The following is a 5,868-nucleotide window of genomic DNA, read 5'->3' as shown; positions in this document are numbered from 1 at the left end:
TCTGAACTCTGCTGTGGCTACGCTTGGTCTGATGAAGGTGAGAGAATTGGTCTCACTGTCATTTCGTCTGCACCTGTATAAGAGATGGTGAGAACATGCCTTGGAGAGCAGAAGCCTCTACAATGCTGGGATGTTCCAATACAACTCAGTCTACAGGAAGCTGTTGGAAAGGCTAGAGTGCAATGCATCCCCTTAATTAATGCTTTGCACTCCCTAATCGCCACCTCTTCATTAGCAACCCTGGCGTTGTCCATGGCTCCCTCCTGCATGGTGGAGATAATGTGTGGTAGGAAACCTCCTGCCTGGGCCATCTCACGGGCGTTATGAACCTGTTCCTCCTGCAAAGACAAAAGAGAGCCTAAAAAGGCACAACTAGCCTCTACAGCAAATGTCAGTTGTTCCTATTTATTAGAAGTTGATGTTTCAGTTCAGGCAGGTTTCTCACCAGCACTCCGGCTCTGAGCCAGTCTGAGGGGTAAGTAAATGCCCTGGACTCACATTCTTCCCATGTTCAAGTGTAGTATGTACCCTCTGGCTCCTCAGCTGGTGTGTCTGCTGGAGAGTGAATACCCAGATGCCTGTTCCGAGGGTTAGGACGTTTCACTACCTTGCCCTTAGTTTCCCTTCACCTTGGGCTGCAACATGACATGGAAATGAAGGACACACAGCAGAGAGAGGACACTGAACACAGAGAGAGGAGGAGGGCTCACAATAGAGGGTCCTACTCACCACTCGAGAGCACATCCAGCTCAGCAAGGATCAGGAACACCAAGGAGATGGTCACTGAACTGTGCCAATGCCTAAACTCAATCTGCAGCCACAGAGCAGGGTGAGGTCAGCATTGCCAGTCACTGACAAGATCACTGTGGCTCTACGTTTCAACAACAGTGGATTCCTCCAGGTGGGAGCAGGCGACATTCGCAACATTTCATAGTTCATCATCCATTGCTGTATCACAGAGGTGTTAGAGGCCCTGACACGAGACAGAACATCATTGGCTTCTCTCTAACCAGAGAAGCAGGAGCAGCAAGCATGAGGCTTGCGGGATTCCTGATGGTGCAGGGAGACATTGACTGCACAAACATGGCTCAATGGGCCCCACATGTTAACAGGAAGATGCCCACAAGCCGAAAGGGCACCAACACATTAATACGCAATTAGTGTGCAGTCATACCCAGGGCATCCTGTTGGTGAATGCCTGCTATGTAGCAGCAGCCACAACACATTCATCCTGCGCCAATCAGGCATCCCTGTCAAATCTGGCCCAGCACAAAGATCCAGAGGCTGGCTGCTGGGTGACAGGGGCTATCTGCTCTATACCTGGCACGTGACTCCAGGAGGCCGCTCAGTAGGATAAGAGCCCATGGTGTTAGAGGCAAGGTACTAGCATGGATGGAAGATTGGCTGTCTGGCAGGAGGCAGACAATGGGGATAAAGGGGTCCTTCTTAGGATGGCGGCCTGTTGACTAGTGGAGTTCCGCAGGGGTCAGTGTTGGGACCACAACTTTTCACTTTATACATTAATGATCTAGATGAAGGAACTGAGGGCATCCTGGCTAAGTTTGCAGATGATACAAAGATAGGTGGAGGGACAGGTAGTATTGAAGAGGCGGGGAGGCTGCAGAAGAATTTGGACAGGTTAGGAGAATGGGCAAAGAAGTGGCAGATGGAATACAATGTGGGGAAGTGTGAGGTCATGCACTTTGATAGGAAGAATAGAGGCATAGACTATTTTCTAAATGGGGAGAGAATTCAGAAATCTGGTGTGCAAAGGGAATTGGGAGACATAGTCCAGGATTCTCTTAAGGTTAACTTGCAAGTTGAGTCAGTAGTTAGGAAGGCAAATGCAATGTTGGCATTTATTTTGAGAGGACTAGAATATAAAAGCAAGGATATGCTGCTGAGGCTTTATAAGGCTCTGGTCAGACCACATTTAGAATATTGTGAGCAATTTTGGACCCCGTATCTCAGGAAGGATGTGCTGGCCCTGGAGAGGGTCCAGAGGAAGTTCACGAGAATGATCCCAGGAATGAAAGGAACCTTTGAGGACTCTGGGTCTATACTCGATGGAGTTTAGAAGCATGAGGGGGGATCTGATTGAAACTCACAGAATACTGAAAGGCCTGGATAGAGTGGACGTGGGGAAGATGTTTCCATTAGTAGGAGAGACTAGGACCCGAGGGCACAGCCTCAGAGTAAAGGGAAGACGTTTTAGAACAGAGATGAGGAGAAACTTTTTTAACCAGAGAGTGGTGAATCTATGGAATTCATTGCCACAGAAGGCTGTGGAGACAAGGTCATTGAGTGTATTTAAGACCGAGATAGATAGGTTCTTGATTGGTAATGGGATCAAAGGTTACGTGGAGAAGGCAGGAGAATGGGGTTGAGAAACTTTTCAGCCATGATTGAATGGCGGAGCAGATTTGATGGGCCAAATGGCCTAATTCCTGCTCCTATTTCTTATGGTCCTATGGACTCCCTTCCATCATCTGACCATGCATGGACAGCATGCTGACAATGAGAGCCATACCGCCGCCAAGAACATTAGAACCATAGAAAAGTTAAGGTGTAAACAGAGGCCAGTCAGCCCAGCGTATCTGTGCTGGCCAAAAAAAGAGGAAAAAGAAACTAGCCGTTCATTTTAATTGCACTTTCCAGCACTTGGTCCGTAGCCTTACAGGTTATAGCATTTCAGATGCAGATCCAGGTACCTTTTAATTAAGTTGAGAGTTCAGCCTCAACCACCAACTTAGGCAGTGAATTCCAGATGCCCACCACCCTCTGGATGAAAATGTTTTTCCTCATGTCTCCTCTAATCCTTCTACCAATCATGTTAAATCTATGTCCCCTGGTAATTGCCCCCGCAGCTAGGGGAAACAAGTCTTTCCTGTCTACCCTATCTAGGCCCCTCATAATTTTGTACATTTCAATTCGGTCACCCGTTAGCCTCCTCTGTTCTAAGGAAAACAACCCTAGTCTATCCAGTTTCTCCCCATAGCTGAAACTTTCAAGCCCTGGCAACAATTTCGTAAATCTCCTCTGCACTCTCTCCAGAACAATTAAGTCCCTCCTGTGATGTGGTAACCAGACTGTACACCAAATTCCAGCTGTGGCCTAACCAGCATTTTATACAGTTGGAGCATTACATCCCTGCTTTTGTATTCAATACCTCACCCAATAAAAGAAAGCATTCTATATGCTTTCTTGACCACCTTGTTCACCTGTCTTCCCACCTTCAAGAACCTATGAACATGCACACCAAGGTCTCGCACTTCCTCAACCCCTCACAATAATTTACTGTTTATTGACTATTCCCATGCTTTGTTTGCCCTCCCAAATGCATTACCTCACACTTTTCCGGCTTGAATTCCATTTGCCACTTCTCCGCCCACTCAACCAAACCATTGATATCATTTGGAAGACAACAGAAATCCTCTTCACTATCAACCACAAGGCCAATTTTTGTGTCATCTGCAAATTTTCCTATCATACCTCCCACATTTAAATCTAAATCATTAATATGTACAACAAACAGCAAGGGCCCCAACACTGAGTCCTTTGGTACACCACTGGAAACAACTTTCCATTCGCAAAAAATATCCATCAACCATTACCCTTTGTTTTCTGTCACTGAGCCAATTTTGGATCCAACCTGCCACCTTCCCCTCCATCCCATGAGATCTCATTTTCCTGACCAGTCTGCCATGTGGGGCCTTGTCAAATGCCTTCCTGAAATCCATGTAGACGACATCGACTGCAGTACCGTCATCAATCCTCCTTGTTGTTTCCTCAAAAAGTGTGATTACGTTAGCAAGACATGATCTTCTCCTAACAAAACCATGCTGACTACCCCTAATCAATCCGTTCCTTTCTAAGTGACAGTTTATCCTGTCTCTCAGAATTGATTCCAATAATTTGCCCACCACTGAAGTCAGACTGACTGGCCTATAATTTTCTGGCCTATCCCTCACACCCTTTTTAAATAATGGTACAATGTTCGCAGACCTTTAGTCCTCTGGGACCTCACCTGTTAATAGTGAGGATTGGCAAATTATCGTCAGAGCATCCACTATTTCCTCCCTGGCTTCCTTCAACAGCCAGGGATACGATCCATCTAGCCCTGGTGATATATCCACCTTCAAGGATAACAGTCTCTTCAGTACTTCCTCTCTCACTCTGCTTATTGTATCTAATATTTCACACTCCTCCTCTTCAACTAGAATGTCTGCATCATCACTTTCCTTAGTGAAGAAGAGACAAAGTACTCATTTAGAATCCTGCCAATATCTTCTGCATCAGCTCACATGTTACCATGTACATCTCTGATAGGTCTTACCTTCTCTTTAGTCATTCTCTTGCTCTTAATGTACTGGTAAAACATCTTTGAATTTTCTTTGACTTTACACGCCAATATTTTTTCACATCCCCTCTTTGTTGCCTAATTTCCATTTTACTTCACCCCTGTACTTTCTATACTCTTCTAGGCTTTCTGCGCTATTAAGACTTTTGTGACTGTGATAAGCTTTGTTTTTCTGCCTTATCTTAACCTGTATGTTTCTGGATAACCAAGGAGCTCTGGATTTGGCAGTACCATCCCTTTTTCTTTGTGAGGACAAATCTACACTGCTGTGTCCGAAGAATCTCATCTTTGAATTGGCAGTCTTTTCTTCTAGTAGCTGTATCCAGTCTACTCTCACCAGCTCACCTTTCAACTTTGTAAATTTTGTCTTCCCTCAATTTAGAACTTCTACTCCTGTTCTATCTTTGCCCTTTTCCATAATGATCCTAAATCTAATTATATCATGGTCACTACCTCCAAAATGTTCCCCATGACTACTTCATCCACTCGCCCAGCTTCATTTCCTAAGACTAAATCTAGATTTGCACCGCCTTTCATTGGATTTGTTATGGGTTGCCTAAAAAAAGCTCTCTTGAATGCAATTCAAGAATTTTGCGACCTCTGTGCCCTTCACCCTGTTCGATTCCCAATCCCAGATATGTGCCTACATATTTGTTCTTCTAACTCCCTCCACTATTTCGGGGTCCATTGTACAGTCCTAGCCATCTGGCTGCCCCTTTTTTATTTCTGAACTCAAATCATACGGCCTTATTTGAAAATTAATTTAGCATATCATCCCTCCTCGTAGCTGTAATTGATTATTTAACCAATAATGCTACACCCCCACCTTTTTTTTATCTCCCTCCATATCTTGCCTGATAACTCTATATCCAGGGATGTTGAGCTGCTATTGTTCCCCTCCTTAAGCCAAATTTCCATTATAATGATGATATCATGCTGCCAAATGTCGACATGTGCCCTCAGCTCATCAGCTTTCTTTACTACACTCCTTGCATTTACATATGTACCTTTTAACACTGCCAAATTCCTGTACCATACACTTTTTAATCTGTGCTGCTTCTGTCTTTCAGAGTCACTCACTAATTCTCCATCTCCCGTTCCCTGCTCTGAATTGGCCCTCAGGTTCAACATCTTGCAACAACAGTTCCACTGCCTCGATCACTCAGGGGTAGCCCTCCAGTACTTCCAGGAAAGTGTCTCCAAGCTTGTGGTGGTCTGCTCTGTCCTCGCTCTGAGGATCAAGGCTTTTGCCACCAGGGCTTTGAAAGGAACCTTGGGTGCAGGACAAAATGATGAGGAAGAGGAAGGGAAGAGGCATCTGGAGTAGCTCCAGTCTGCCAGCGGATACTCGGATTCCAGCACCCCCCTCCCCCCACCCCAAGAGATTGCACACTCCCACCCTGCCATCACAATTGATCCACAATTCCTCACCATTCAATCCATCTGCTTTGTACCAAAACTGTGTCCTCTTGGCCAAAATCCTGGAACAAAAGCCATCAACAAATAAA

The sequence above is a fragment of the Carcharodon carcharias genome, chromosome 15, assembly GCF_017639515.1.
Source record: "Carcharodon carcharias isolate sCarCar2 chromosome 15, sCarCar2.pri, whole genome shotgun sequence".
Taxonomy (NCBI): Eukaryota; Metazoa; Chordata; class Chondrichthyes; order Lamniformes; family Lamnidae; genus Carcharodon; species Carcharodon carcharias.
This window is presented reverse-complemented; position numbering follows the sequence as displayed.